The following is a 17,067-nucleotide window of genomic DNA, read 5'->3' on the forward strand; positions in this document are numbered from 1 at the left end:
AACCTTTTCCTGGCAAACTACCAGAAAAGTTCAGTTCATCTGACTTACCCAAGTTCAAAGCCACAGACAACCCCCGTGATCATCTCTTGAGCTTCGTGAATGCTATGAACTTGAAAGGCGTGGACAAGTCCATGTATCTGCCTGCCTTTCCTTTATCCTTGGAACCCGTGCCGCTCAAATGGTACTACCACCAGGACCCTAAGCTCTTCCCCACTTAGGAGGACTTTGTCAATGTCTTCATCAAGCAATACTCGTGGAACATGGATTTTCAAGTCACCATACGCGAGCTGGAAGTCCTCTGCCAAAAGAAAAATGAAGGTTTCACAACCTACTTTGCTAGATGGAGGGACCAAGCGGCCCAACTAATCAATAGGCCTCCCGAAACAGAATTGGTCCAAAAATTCATTGACAACCTGGACCCGGCTTACAGACAACATCTCAGGTACCTGGGCCTTGACACCTTCAAAAGAGTTTACGATGTGGGGATAAAGATCGAGGATGATCTCGCAAAAGCAACACAAAGCAAACCCGCCTACAAAAATAACACCTACAACCGAGGCCCCACGCCTCAAGCCCAAGAGGTCCATGCTGTAGAAACAACCTCAACCCGAAGGAGCCCCGGAAGGGGGACTCGAGACCGAAAGTTTGCCCCACTCGGGTCAACTCTAGTACAAGCTTTCCAAAGACTAACCAACCAAGGTAAACTGAGGCCCATAGGCCCCACACCCGATCCTCCATTCAAAAACAAGTACTGGGTCGAAGGCACCCGCTGTGAATTCCATCAAGGGAACGGGCATGACACCGAAAACTGCTGGAACCTAAAACACACGATCCAAGATATGATAGAAGATGAAATAATACCTCTCCCTAATGTTGGCAAACCCAACAACAACAAGATCCCACTCGGTTCTTGTCACATCTCTCTCGACCAACCAGAAAATACAAGCTTTGATCCCGCGGTGTATATCACGCCTCAGGGTGCACCACTTGCTAGGGTACCCATGGATCAAATCGAGAGAGAAGTGTGCGGTGTGTGGGATGACGATGCTGAAGATGTCTACTTGTCCCAGGTGCCGGACCAGAATATTTTTACCGAAACTTGGCCCGGGCACGCTCTCATTGACACCACCCCTCAGGAGCCCGAAGTCGACAATCTCACCCGATCTGGAAGGATATACCAACCGGATATTCACCCACCTCCCATGGACGATATCCCAGTTAGACAAACTCCTGATAATGGGCGGCACACCATCGTCGCAGGAGTCATTGAAAATCCTCTCATGAAGCAACTAAAAAGAACCAAAGCCGAGATTACCATCTGGGATCTCATGTGCACTTCAAAAGAGCATCGCGAGAAACTTATTCGCTCACTTGACCTCATCTCAGTACCTACAGATATCACACCTGACTCATTAATTAACCACGTCATAAGAGATGCTGGAGAAAAGGCTATAGTTTTCACTGATAAAGACTTGCTCAAAGAAGGGGGTGCCCACAATAAGGCTCTCTATCTAGTGGTTGGATGCAAAGGACAAAACATCCCCCTAGCGCTCATAGATAACGGTTCGGCAGTTAATGTTTGTCCATTGCGGACCGCCCATTGCTTGGGGCTAGGAAACGATGACTTCCAAACGTCCACGCAGGGAGTACGAGCTTATGATAACTCTCGAAGGCCTGTGTTGGGAAAAATCAATCTTACAATACAAACCGGGCCTGTGGCACGCACCACGGAGTTTCAAATAATTGACATCAAGCCCACTTTCAACCTCCTTTTGGGGCGCCCTTGGCTCCATGACTTGGGAGGTGTGGCTTCTACCTTGCACCAAATGGTTAAAATCAACCATAACGGGGTAATTCTGGAAATCTGCGCCCCCCCCCCCCCCTTGACGTTAGCTGTACTATGGTTGGAACGGCCGAAACTGCAGACGACCTTTACGGTTTTCAAATGGACGAAGCCGTCCATTTTATCGAAGACTATGATCCAGCATTCCTAGACCCGCACGCATCCCGAATCATCCCTAAAATGCTGTTAGCTCAAGGATATTTCCCAGGAATCCCATTGGGCATAAGGAAGAAGGATTGTACGTTTCTTCCCCTACCCAACAAATCTACTCCCTTTGGCTTAGGCTATAGACCAACGGAGGAAGATATTGCCGACCGCTTGTCCAGGTTACGCCTTAAGCCGGCTAAGGCCAAACAAACCACTCTTCTTCCCCCATATCAAAGAACTCTTAACGGAATGTTCGTTCGAGAAGGAGAAGAACACCCATACTGTGATTTCCCTGAACCCTTTGTTTAGGATGGCTTGTTAAAACCCGGATTCGAGATTTTCCATGACTGCCACACCTTGGATGAGGCACCTCACCTCGCCAAGGACAAAGCAACTGAAATATTGGACAACCAAGCCCTATGGACATTATTCAATGAATCGAGGCCTATGGAGGACGAGACTGTAATGACTACCCTAGCTTTGCAAGATGAAGGTTTCGATCCGACCCGGCTAATTTCTCCTGCATCAACACTAGAAGAGATCGAGAACGGATGGGTGAAGACATTTCAGTGGGTCAACAAAAAGGGAATGGAATTCAAGATGAGTACCGGCGAAGGACCAAAATTTTATGAGACCAAACCCAAGGCTTGAGCCACAGAGAGCACCTTAGTAAAAAAAAAGCGCCTAGTAGTTCTTTAGATTGATAGAAAAAAATGAAGACTTCGGATGGTCCTAAGACCCCTTAGAAAATAGGCTAATTTTTGTTTCAGTGTGTTTTCCTTACTTTCCAAATTAATAAAGGCGCAAGATTTCTCCTAAAAATTTCCATTCTAACACTAAATAAGCACTAATCATACTTGCAAAACAAAAGTGGCCCACTTTAGGCCCGATAAACAAGGTTCACTCAATCTTGAATTGTGACATCGAAACCACTTACCCAAGCCGCAAAAAAGACGCAAATAAAAATGACCAAGGCATTAAATCAGCCATGAAATCCCAAAGCCACAAAACCAACCCCATGCAACCAAAGAAACCATAAGGAAAAGAAATCAAATCCAAACGAATTGCCCAGAAAAAGGGAACTCGCAAAATTTAAACATCAACAACATACTCACCTTCAAGAAACACGCCTAACTTCCCAAAAAGCCTACACAAAGATCTTCATATCTTACAAACCCCAACTCCATTTTCAAAACCGTTTCGAGTCACGTATAGAAAAAATTAATCCGGACAAAAATGCGTCTCACGCTAACAGTAAAAAAAGTCTCCGAAATAGCCCTAAAATCGATTTTAATACGAATAAAAAAAGCAAGGCATAAAATGGAAAAATAAATGCAAGAACATGTGAAGCAATGCCCAGAAATCATTTTCAACGCCCAGGGCTGGGCGCTGAAATCTTTGACGCCCCAGCATGGGCGCTGAAACTCTCTGCCTGCCTAACCTTTTTCCAGAAGTGCTCGTCATTTTATCCGCACATAACGGAAAAATAACGAACACTTGGGGGGTACAACACGTATCCAGACATGCGTTCAAAAATTTTAGCCGTAAAAAAAAAAAACAAAAAAACACAAGCAGACGGGAATAATGATAACACTTCACTTATTTGACCAATTAAATAATATGTTGAAGGAAATAATGCCCTTGGTCCAAGTATGCATTCAATGTTAAGTCTAATAAATGCGGTTCAGTATTAATTAACAAGTTAATAATTCAGTGAGATCAAGTGAGCTGAATGCCTAGCTAGAGGCCGCTTCAGTTCAAGTGGAATTAATGATATTAATCCACAGCTTACTCTTGACTGAACCCGTAGGGTCACACAAATAGTACGTAAACGGATCAAGTATTTAATGGCATTAAATACTCCATCTATGGATATTCGGAATCGACGGATCTTGGTTTCAGTGGGAGCTGAGATCGTCACAGGCAAGAAATGAATACTCCGGAAACGGAAATATGGATCGTATCGGAAATATAAATATTATCCAAGTCGTAGATGTTGCCGGAAACGGAAACATGGTACGTATCGGAAAATATTATCGGAAATGGAAATATTGCCGGAATCGGAAATATTGCCGGAAACGGAAATATTGTCAGAATCGGAAATATTATCGGAATCGGAAAATAATTCCGGAAACGGAAATATTAAATATTTGTTCGAAACGGAAATTGATTCCGGAATCGGAAATATTAAATATTGTTCGTATCGGAAATGAATTCCGGAATCGGGAATTTAATCGGAAGCGTATCGTACGAATTAGCATCGGACGAGGCCCGCTAGACGAAGGCCCAGCACGAAGCCAGGCCATCGCCCAGCGAGCCAACACGCACCATCGCATGCCAAGCCTCGACCAGGCCCAGCGCAAGGCCAGGCCCAGCCAAGGCCTGGGGCGCGCGCGCGAGAGCACAGCAGTGGGCCGAGCGCTGTGCGCCTAGCGTGGGCCGCAAGGCTTGCGCGGGTGTACGGTGCTCATGCAATGCTTGTGCGGGAATCCTAAAGCAATCGGGATTCGAAATATGATTAAATCCTAAAACTATTAGATAATGATTATTTAATTAGAGTCCTAGTAGGATTATAATTAAATAAATTAGTATCCTAATAGGATTCCAAAACCTTTTCCATAACTCTATAAATAGGTGCCTAGGGTCACATATTTACATAGATTATTCAAGTATTCAAAGTGAGTTTTTGAGAGAAAAATTCAGTCACATACCTTGCCTAAAAGTGCCGAAATTATTAGTACCTTAAGGGCGATTCTAGTTGGTCAATCTTAAGGCGGATCCGGACGTGCTGTGGACTATCTACGGAGGGACGACATTTGGAGTCCTAAAGACTTGTTCTTGTTCGGTTCGGGCGCAGCTAGGGAAGGCACGCAACAAAGAGTATGCATCTAAACTATGCTATATGATTATGTGTAAATAATATGTATTCCTGGCTAAATGGTTTTTCCGCATGATTTATGAATTGTCATATGTATCATAACCTAACATATGTCTCCACCTCAGGGCATATCTATTAAAATTCGGCATCCTAGAATTTATTCTAGCTAGAACTACGCACGACCTGATTCTGACAAGATACGTAGGCAATCCTTACCAAGGATTCGGTCCAATAAAAAAAACATATATACATGGTGCAAAGTGTTAGACGCATATAAAATATAAAAAAGGAGAAACAAAAAAGTGAAAATAAAAATGAAAAAAAAATACGCCTTTATTAAAAAAAATGATAAGAAGGAAAACAATAGTGCTAAGGAATGAAAAACAAACACAACTGAAATAAATAAAGGGGCACCTACACCCTAGCAAGAACTACACTACTCTAGTTCTTCCGGATCATCGAATAAAGTCTTGTAGAGGGCGATGTTCGCGGGGTCCACCCCGGCAAGTTTTTGCGCTTCCCCCATATCAATCTCCATAAGAACCGGCTTCTGGACATTAACTTCCAAAGATGCCAAGGCTTCAGAAATATTCTCAGTGTGAACAGTTATAGCCCGCTCAGCCTCAAGGGCACAAACAATGGTGGGGGAAGGATTATCAACATTATCTGGATTAGTCACTGGTTCCGCTAGCGGCTGAACTTTCCTGACCCATACATTGTTCCGGCGACGATCTTCGCGAGAGCCTGTATTTCTTCTAGCAGCAGCAGGCCCCTTCATGTCAGGCATCTTCCTAGGCCTAGAATTGGAGTGGGGAGGAACTTCCTTTCGTTTTCGATCAGGACGAGCTTTCACAATCTTAATACTATGGGTGCGAGGATTGGCAGAATCACGGCCCTCATATCTAACCCGAATGCGAGGTATCAAAAGCTCAGTCGACTCTCCATTTCGAGTCTTGGTCCTTACAGATTTGTCATCGGAACTCATCCACAACTTGTAGTTTTCAGAAAGACCCACAGGGCCATTTGTAGTCACGGCCCAACGCGGGAGACCATCATAATACTTAGCCCATGCTTGAACCCGTGCTTGTGAAAAGGCCGCTACTTTAGGTGGTACTGTATCAGAAAAGGGGATAGTCTGCCTTAACCCGTATTGACGCATGACTCGGTAAGGGAAAATATAAATGGGATGAGATAGCCCCAGCAAAGATACATAAACTGACACATCAGAACCCCCCGTCATAGTAGTCAAACCCCACCACGGTACCACCCACTTGATAGAACAGATACCATGAGTAAAAAAGGAAGCCCATTCGGCCTCGTCCTGGCCTCGGTGCAAATACTTTTGGTTACCCAAGGCTACGGGGCGATAATGTTTAGGATCGACAGGAATTTCTAAAAGCCTAAGTCGTTCCATGAGCCAAATCTGCAAAAAGAACAGGTACGATTAGATCAGAAAAATAATAAATAAAGAAACGGATTCTGGGGTGCACTTTCAACGCCCAGGTCCAGGCGCCAGAAATTCTAGCGCCCAGCCCTGGGCGCTGAAAATCAAGCCCCAGGCAGGGCTGGCAAAAAATATATATATATAAAAAAGAATGGAAAAAAGAGAAAGATCGAGTACCTGCAGCAATAGGGGGCTTCCCTTAAAATATTCGGATTTGGCATCCTTCTTCAACTCATCCGCACTCAGCAAAGTCTCGGCAACAACCAACGGCATAATAGAATATCAACTTTCCATCTGGCTAATCAAGGGGATCAACCTTATGTCACCGAACTCACTATTGTTATTCGACGGCAAGTAATGATTCAACAAGAAAAATACAAGGGCTCGAATGTTCAACTTTTGTTCGGTCATGTTTTTACTAGGCCTAAAGTGGTGTTTTGCAAGCTTAGCCAAATTAACCTCATCACCTACAACAATCTCTGCAGGCATGTTAGCATCTAGTCCTAGGAAAGCCCCTATGGTTGTTTTACCTTCTTCAATGGTGCCAGGAGTGGCAGGAGTAGCATTAGTAGGATAACCAAGGATTGCAGCAAATTCATCTGGCAAAGGACATATCTCATTACCCCGAAACGCAAAAACATGATGATCGGAATCCCAAAAGCCCAGGGCTGCGTACAGAAAGTTGTAATCAATTTTAATTTGTTGTAAGCCTAAAAGTGCCTCTAAGTGATATTCTTTCAACAAAGCCTTTTCTGTAGGAGTAAGGGCTCTTAGCCAGCGCCTAACAACTCGTTGGAGGGAGAAAGGAGGAGTCGACATGACGAAAAAAAAGGAAAAGTTAAAAAACTAGACAACTGCAAGAAGGAAGAAAGCTAAGAGTGATGGAAAAGAAGGGCGTATCTAACCCCTATATATAGCTAAAAAGAAAAATCGAGTGACATCCTGATCCCATTCGGAATGCGTTACGAAATCCGCAAACCCAAAATTGCCAGGATAGTACTTTCAGCGCCCAAGGCTGGGCGCCGAAATTATTAACGCCCAGCCCAGGGCGCCGAAGATGCGGCCCAAGGCCCGGATCTCGCAAACGCGGAACAGGAAAAGAATTCTAAAAATAACAAGCATGTTGGTGGACGCAAGGCCCTATTGAAAGCAAGATCAAGCCCAAAAGCACATTTAAGACCCAAATAGTGAATAAATGTAAAACTTGTCGAAACTTCGACTCATCTCAAGTCACATATGTACATTTCTATATAAGCAAAATAAATATCAAAGTCATTCTTCGAAACACCAAGAAAAATATTGTTAAGTCGTTGGTTTCTCAAAATGAAAAATGTTTGTCTATCAAAAGATTAATCCGTGTCCAGCTAAACCTGATATTGTTGAAAATAAGCTTTGTCGTTCGAAGTCCCACTCCACGACTTCGTCAAAATAGCATGCCACTATAAAGGCCGCTCGCACATACGAGCGCGACCCCAAGCATGATTAAAGGACATCATAAAACACATGCCACTTTAAAAAATGACCGTCAAGCTCGAGTGCTTGGGGGCTTAAAAATGCATACCCCAACGAAGAGTGCGCAAAGTTAAAATCATGATCATGGACTACGCTATACGCAGTCCCATGTTTGGATAATCTAAAAAAAAACAACGGATTTTGACCTCAGAGTAAAAGTAGCCCTTGATATTTGTATATGGTCCTCTGATCAAAGACCAAGTAATGGCAAAATCGAGCCGCAAGGACCAGCTCCAAACCATACGAGAAGATGACCACAAACAATGGTCCGTCTAAACACATTGTCGACCCACATTCAGGTTGCCACTACATCCGAGCATCCCTCGAAATAATTCACTCTCGCGCCACGAACCGCGCGAGTCCCAAATGAAAAAAAAAGCGAATTCAGGGACGTCCACCCTCAGCGGACAGGGCTCGCCCACCTTCAGCGGGCGGGGTCTGCGTCACTAGCCGCGCAAGTCCTTAGTTTTCAAAATCTCTTCAAATTAAAAAACAGGCTCGCCATCTTCAGCTGGCGGGGTTTGCGTCACTAACCGCGCAGGTCCTCAGTTTTCGAAAATGTAAAGAAAATAAAATTTTCAAAATAAAGTTCTCAAAATAAAAATAAAAACAGGTTCGTCCACTTCTATCGGACGGGGTGTCCACCCCCAGCGGACAAGGATTGCCCACCTTCAGCGGGCGGGGTCTGCGTCACTAACCGCCCAGGTCCTTAGTCGCTGCAGCGACAATTTTTCTTGGTTTCCCTTTTCGAAAAATCAAAGGATGGTTTCCCTTTTCCAAAAATCAAAGGATGGTTTCCCTTTTCCAAAAATCAAAGGACCCTTTTTTCAAAAATCAAAATTGGTTTTCCGCTTTTCCAAAAAAGAGCGATGTGCTGGATTTTCCTTCGTTTTACGTCCCATAAAAACAAGGAGGTTTTCTCGTTTAGCTAACCCTAAAAAATGAGAATCTTTAAAAACATTTTTACCTCGTGATTGGGCTTGGCTAGGCCTAGTTACACTTTACAGCTTTGATTTCGAAAACATTTGTAGCCACTCCCAATGACAAAGTGAGGGGGTTCCTACGCGTCTTTAGATACTTCCAATGACAAAGTGAGGGAGTTTCTATACTATCCGTTGACAAATCCCAATGACACGTGAGGGATATGTCGACACTTCAAGTGATGACCCTTAAGTCAAATGTTATCACTCGGGGGCTCGTGAGACCCTCGCAAAGCAAGTCACATACACTATGGCTTGTATGACGCACTCCGTCTAGTACTTTGACCATCGTCTCATCCCGAGAATCAGTCAAAGTGGGGGCTAACTGTAGACGCTTACTTTTGTCCCCATTCCCGAAAGGGAAGGTTCGATGATGAGAACATAAATCTCCGCTTGGCAACGCATCTCCTATAAAATGACGAATCTCAATCACCCTTTTCATTTCACCCGAACTTGCTATTTATAGAAACCTGCTAAAAATAGTAGCTGCCGCAATGGGTAGCCGCTAAAAGTGGCAAACCATAAAAATATGGAACTTGTCAGAATTAGGTGTTGCACTCCAACATAAATCCTAAATGAGATGGAATTTGCGGTAAGAATCCTATTCCTAGTATAATTCAAAAATAAAGAGTCACGTATTAATTAAAATCCTAATGAACCTAGAGTTCGTAACGGGCCCAGACGCATTCCGTCACAAAGTTAATACGCGCTGAAAGACTCGGATAAGTCTCAAAGACTCCGCATGCCACGAGTCCAAACCTGACAAGGAAATACGGCCCAGACCCTATTTTCAACGCCTGGCTCTGGGCGCCGAAATCTTCGGCGCCCAGCCCTGGGCGCTGAAAATAACTGGTACGTGTTTTTTCCTAATTCTCTTTGGATTAGAGCTCTAAAATCCTATCTTTCCTCGACCTGTTTTCCTATAAATAAGACCCCAAATTCGACGTGAAACACACAATTGAATATCCTGAGTATTGACTCGAACTTCTAAAAATCGAACAGAAATCGAACAGAACGCATCCTGTCCCTTGTACCTGAAAAACTAAGCCTGGAAACTTGAGATTCGTTAAATAAAAAGGAGAAATAGCAAAGCCAAAGCGGTTAGTTTTCTGAGAACCGCAACGCGCCCCCTCCAGGCCGCGTTGTAATATGTCCCTCACATGATTTAATCGCTTTCTTATTATCCTTTACATAATTTAACTGCTTTTTATTGTCCTTTACATAATTTAACTGCTTTTTATTGTTCTTTACATGATTTAACTGCTTTTTTATTGCCCTTCGCATGACTTAATTGCTTTCATCGTAATAAGTATGATTCAAATGCTTTCCTCACATGTTATAAAAACTGTTAAACTATCAAATCTGATTGTTTTATCACGTAAAGGTTATACTTTGGGAAATCGAACTATCATGCTAGGTCCCTTAAATCGACTTAAAACAGATAATCGCGATCAATCTAGTATTATATGTTGCATATTGTTAAAATCAACTCAGATTAGTTTAATAGTTAACACATGTCCCTTCAATTATTTATGCTGAGCTAGTAGGATATCCTGCCTCTGGAGTTATCGACGAGCGAGTACTCCTCTCGGTAGTTACAGTCCCCCGAACCCTCAATCTCTACCCTGCGGGTGTATGTTGAGCGATCCCCACACCAGGGATCACAAGGGAACCTACGGCCGTCGTGGTCAAACATAATTGCACTCCCTTTATGTCACGATAACCAGGTTTTGTCAGTTTTTCTCATTGTCGTTAAAAGCTGAATGACGACTCCTATATTACTAGTCAATTGGGTGTAAACTCACAGGAAATCCAATTACACTTGATTTGACAAAAAAGAAACGTCACACCCACGAGGGACGAGGTCACGCATTAGCCTCGTGCTTTTTCGACCCCCTCACATGTGGCTTCTGATAGCTTCGAAATCGCATTCGATTGCTCTTCTTGTTTCATTGTACCTGACGTGAAGTAAGCCTCCAAAGTTTATGGGTATTTTCGAACGTAAATCAAAGATCAAACCAGTGCGCCATCGGCAAATCCACCACATAGTTAAGCAAATGTAAGTAGCCCATAGTGGAAAACCAACTTCATCTATGCGTTGCAGATTTTCCTTAATCACTACTTCAGGGGTGTATGAAAGAAGTGGGAGAATTAGCAGGTCCTCCCATCCTCCTCAAAGTGGCTTTAGGTGCTGGACAATCTCTAATCATATGCAATGTGGACTCTTCTCTTGCATCACAAGTACCACACTTGGGATCACCAGTCATGTTACACTTATATCTATTCAAGTTTCCCACGAGACGATTGTGACAAACGAGCCAAAGCAATGTTATCACACGTTTTTGCACCGGTGCGTGCCAAACCATGCTCCAACACTTATCATAAATCGAGTACGATTCTTGGAGCATAATACTTAAGACATACCTGATAGTGAATTTACCCTTCTCACTGCCATTTCAATTGACCAGATCAACCGGTTCAGGATTATCTTTCAGCTCGAAATATTAGATAATCTTTAAACGAGATTGATCCAAATATGGTAAGAATTTGTCCCCTTTCTGACCTTGGTTCGGTTCCTACATATCCTATACCGGGGCACCTTCAACTTGTAGGATAGGTTGGGTAGCAAGCGAGCTCAGTGGCGTGGATGTCGCCCACTTGTGGTCCCAAAATAGAGTTCGAGCCCCATTCCCAACAACTACTCATAACCCTTCACAAAGGAATTTTGCATACTATGTGATACCACACCAAACATTTTACATTCCTACCTTTGGAGTAAACATGACTACATAGCAGTGGCCTCTACAGTATTTGTATCGAAGAACACGAGACCACAATACATCGGGCTCAATTAATACTCTCCATCCCAATTTGGTTAAGACGGTGGCATTAGCTTGCCTAGGTGATCTAATTCCAATACCTCCTTTGTCCAATGGTTTTTGAAGGTTTTTCCTAGAAATTAAATGATTGCCTCGTCTTTCCTCGTTACCACCCCAAATAAATTTACGAGTGTTCCTATCAAATTCATCGCATAATGATCGTGCAAGTTTAGCCTTCTGCATCAAATAAGTAGCCAAGGAAGTAATTGTTAACATAGCGAGTGTAATCCTCCCAGCTAGAGAAAGGTATTTCGATTTTTAGCTAGTCAATCCACAATCCAATTTTTTGCATAAAGGTTATATGTGGCCTTGGTTACATGGCTAGTTAAAGTCGGCATGCCAAGATACATTGTTGCGTCCATTCTTAGTGTCGAACAAGTCTAGCTCTCGATGTTCGAATCAGTGTTACCCGAAATATAAATTTGAGATTTGGCATGGCTGACTTTCAATCCTGATTAATTACATAAGAGTTTGAGGCAATCTTGAATGATCCCAACTTGGTTAACATCTTTCACCACAAAGAGCACCACATCATCAGCAAAAACCATGTTTGATATAAGAGAACTGTTGCGGCTAGCCCTTATGGGCTTCCATTTTTGTAAGGCAATGGCTTCTTCAATGGTTTGGTAAAGCCTTTCCATGCACATTACGAACAAATAAGGTGAAAGTGGGTCACCTTGATGTATCCCTCGACTAGGCTTGAGGTTATGGGTGGGCTCACCATTCCACAACATTCTCACGGATGCAGAAGTAATACATTCCATGATAGTGTTGATCAAGAGGTAGGGGAGGTTCGTTTTCAGCATAATATCACAAATAAAAAACCACCCAAGGGGGTCATAAGCCTTTTCAAATTCAATTTTCATCGCCATATAGCTCGTCGCCCCTTGTTTGTTTTACATTGTACGAATGACTTCTTGTAAAATCACTATATTGTCTGTAATCTGTCTCCCAGGTACAAAGATTGCTTGCATATTTAGAGATAAAAAATAGAAGGTGTGGCTTGATGCGATTAACAATTACTTTGGTAATTATTTTATAAGTTACGTTGCACAAGCCAATTTGATGAAAATGTGAAGCTAGTTCTGGATGTTTCCTCTTATGGAGCAGTACAATATGAGTTTCATTCAACCCTTCAGGCATTTGTTTTCAAATGAGGAGATCCATGACAACTTTATGAAAATTGGGTGCAACTAAGTCCAATTTTTTTTGATAAAAAGGGCTTGAAATCCGTCTTCCCCGGGTGCCTTGAGAGCTCCCATTTCCTTGATAACCATGTCGATTTCAATTGTATAGAAAGGCCTCAAAATAGTTTCCCAATCTTGAAGGGTGAGCTCCAGAAATACGTCTTGAGGTACGTCAAATACATGATGCTCGCACTCCTAACCTGTTCCTTGTCATACAACCAAGAGTTATTATATGCCTTAATTGCCACAATTTTATTGCACCATTACCGAATTGTTGCACTTAATTGGAAGAAAGTGGTATTTTTGTCACCATGTTTGATCCATTCCACTCTTGATTTTTGGTACCACAAATCTCTTCCTTCTCTAACACCTCTTCAACCTAGTTCTCTTCAAAGATTGGCCTCAAGTTTAATCGATCCTTTATCTACATGTTCCAAGAGGATATTTTTTATTCCAGAAAAGCGAGATGTGAGGCTTCTTTTTTGTTTAAAGATGTTGTCGAAAACCTCTTTATTCCATGATTGTAATTATGTCGATAGATTAGCCAAGGTCGTGGTCAAAGGGATATTTCTCTCCCTTTTTCCATAATAAAATCCTGAATTCTTTGTGCATGATCCATGTAGCTTGAAAATGGAATAGTTTATTCATTGGTTGTAAGGGAGCGAAGCCATTAGGAGCAATGAGGACATGGAAGTGGTCCAATTGTATAGAAGGTAGGTGTTTGTCCTTGGCCTCTTCAAATCGAAGGCCCCATTACTCGTTGCATAATGCCCTATCCAAGCGGCCACTCTGCCGTGTTTCTAGAGTGAGCCCTCGCGCCCATGTATGTGTCTCACCTGAAAACTCCACTTTGATTAAATCAATATCGTTCACCCAATTATTAAAGAGCATCGAACAACATGTTGATTCATTGCAGGAGATGTTCCTTTCTGAGGGGAAACAAGTATCATTAAATCACCAGCCAATAATCAAGGCTCGTTGTGAGTACTAGTAAAATCTCGTAAGTCCATCCCAAAATTCCTTCATTTTGTTCGAATCTGGACTAGCATAAACAACCGTAAAATGGTTAGGTTAGGTTATGAAAAATCTAATGTCATGCGGAATAAACCATAAATGCCAGAATCCAAATTAAATGCATATAATCATTTAGCATAATTTAGTGAACACACTCTGTGATGTGTGCCTTCCCTAGATGCTCCGGAACCGAACCAAATAAGTTAGAACGCCAAACGTTGTCCCTCCGTAGAAAGTCCACAGCACGTTCCAATCCGCCTTAGATCGTACCAACTAGGATATAAAACAAGGTTTATAATTTCGGGATCTCAGTTTTAGGTGATAGGCAAATTGTATTGAATGTTGTGCTTTAATTCATGACCATAGGCCATGTATTTATAGGAAAATAGGCGAACCCTAGAAGCCAAAACCCTAGAGTAATTTTGGTAGTTTTAGGAAAAACCCAAAACCCTAAACACCCTAGGGTTGGCCGGTTTCTTTGCTTGCATAGCAAGCAAGCCGGCCTTGGCTTGCACGCAAGAGCCCCGCCGCGCTGGCCCAAGCAACAGGCACATCAGCGTTATCCCATGTGTTAGGCACAGTAGCGCTGGGTAGCCTTGTGGCTGCCATGTGCGCTGGCCCATGCACCAGGCCCAACAGCGCTGACCTTGCTGGCTGGCACACAAGTTGCTTGGCGCAGCTGCCAAGGCCCATCAAGTGATGGGCCATTGCTTCGTGCGATTGTTCGTCGCTCGTTTCGTGCTTCTGATTCGTTTTTCGATCCCAAAAAATATTTTCGATTCGAAAAATATTTACTTTTCCGATAATATTTCTAATTCCGATAATATTTTCGATTTCGACAATATTTCCGATTCCGGTAATATTTATGTTTCCGGTAATATTTCTGATTCTGGTAATATTTATGACTCCGGTAATATTTCTATCCCCTATAATATTTCCGATACGAACCATATTTCCGTTTCCGGCAATATCTTCAACTTCGGTAATATCTATATTTCCGTTATGAACCATATTTCCGTTTCCGGTAATATCTTCATTTCCGGCAAATATTCTTTCTTTGCCTTTTGATAGTTTGTTTAGCTCCCACTGAAACCAACATCAGTCATTTCTGAATATCCATAATTAGAGTAACCGAAAATAATATTTACCTAAATACTTGATCCGTTCACGTACTATTTGTATGACCCTACGGGTTCATTCAAGAGTAAGTTGTGGCATTAATAACATTAATTCCACTTGAACTGAAGCGGCCTCTAGCTAGGCATTCAGATCACTTGATCTCACTGAATAATTAACTTCCTTTATTAATATTGAACCGCATTTATTAGACTTAGCATTAAATGCATTAAATCCAAACTTGGACCAAGGGCATTATTTCCTTCAAAAATACCACGGGGTGGCACCCACACGCATAATATTCATGTTTATATGTTGATTGTGCTTAATTATGAGGTTTACTGTGACCAATTCAGGCCTCTAATACATCCAAAATCCCTATTGCATCGACTCTAGTATGACCAGTGTAGCGAATAGTAGTGGCAATTTTTTCCTGGCCTGTGCGCCTCCCATATGTGTTTCCATCAAAGAAATGACAGTAGGGCGATGGGTAAGAACAATCTCCTTTAAAGAAGACACAAAAAGAACCACTACCCTCATGCACCTTGGACATTCCATACAATACAAGATATAGAGAGAGTATGAGGACCCAAATTAGGAATTGTATCTTTCATTAAACGAGGTGTAGATGGTAAAGAAGTCAAATAAGCTTCACTAATGAGTCACATTAAGTGACGAACTTCACTAGGGATCAACAGATTCACCACCAATTCTGGTGGTTCTGATTGGACTTCGAGCCACGAGTCCATCCCCACCTCGAGAATATGGGTCAGGGGGTACGCCACCACCAAGTATAGATCTCCCATCGATTTCCCTACACATAGGGTCTTCTCTATAGGGATCAATAGGAGAACTATGTTGGGGGGTGGGAGAAATATGTGTGACATCAGTTGCTTGTGATTCGAAAGATTGAATTGCTTCTGATTGTTCTTCTGGATGTTGTCGTTGGCTTGGGAGTGAGCTTTGAAGACTATAACTGAGCTCTCTTTTCCAACAGACTCTAAAGGGGAGGGTAATAATTGTGTTTCACTTGAATTGTTGGTGTGGATTTCTTTGAGGACTCGAATTGGGCCTTGTGAAGCAACCCTTTTTTTTTTCTTAATACACCTTTGAATGGGCTTTAGGTAACCGTGATTTCAAATAATTTGAGACAGTATTGCCTACCTCAAAAGATAGGTTTGTATGTGGCTTTTTTGTAATATTTTGAGTATTTGCATCCAAGTCAATTTTTTCGAAATTAGTTGCCTCTTCTTCTACCATAATATCTTCTATGCCATTTTTTCCCCGTTAAAATTCCTTGATTGTTGCTATGTAATATTCTCAAGGTTATCTTGGTTTCCAGGTATCGAGAATCTTGGCCCAATCCCATTAATTGTGCCCCTAATATCGGGATTCTTTGATTTGGAAGTTGTTTCCTTACTTGGATTTTGCCTTGTTATTACCCTTTCATTCACTGTCCCCCTTCCCAGTCGTTGCTGGTGGTTTTTCCGGTCAAGGGGCTCGCTTTCTCGCCGGTTTTTTAAGTAGCATCCAAGAACCAAAGTCCTCCAAATCTTCTGGGTTACTTTTGCGAGTATTATCATTGATCTTGGTATTTCCTGATTGTGAATTATTAGCCTCAATGGAACGCCTTTCCTCCAACAACAGTGTAGGGAAATATATTTCATCATGACCCGTGACGCCACATTTGTAGCATGCCAACTTGATTCCTTCGTACTGGACCCTCCAAATCTTCCCTTTGAGGAAAAAATTCAAAAACAAGGGCTTAGTAAGATCAATCTATCTCTACACTTAGTCTTGTAAATTGACCCCTCTCAGTTTCAGCCGTTGTCTTATCGACATGAAGAATTTGCCTATTTTTGACCCAAATTTGCTCAGAAAATTAATGTCGAAATATTCAACCGACAAATTAGGAATGCGAACCCAAATCGTTAGAATTTAATGGGGTCTTCATTAGGGATGAAGTTCCATACCCATTTTGAATGGTAAGATAGAAACCGCCAATAATCCAAGGTCCTTGGGGGAGTACGAAATTGTATTTTGCTTCAGTAGTGAAACGAGAAATGA

Source organism: Spinacia oleracea, chromosome 5 (genome assembly GCF_020520425.1).
Source record: "Spinacia oleracea cultivar Varoflay chromosome 5, BTI_SOV_V1, whole genome shotgun sequence".
Lineage (NCBI taxonomy): Eukaryota > Viridiplantae > Streptophyta > Magnoliopsida > Caryophyllales > Amaranthaceae > Spinacia > Spinacia oleracea.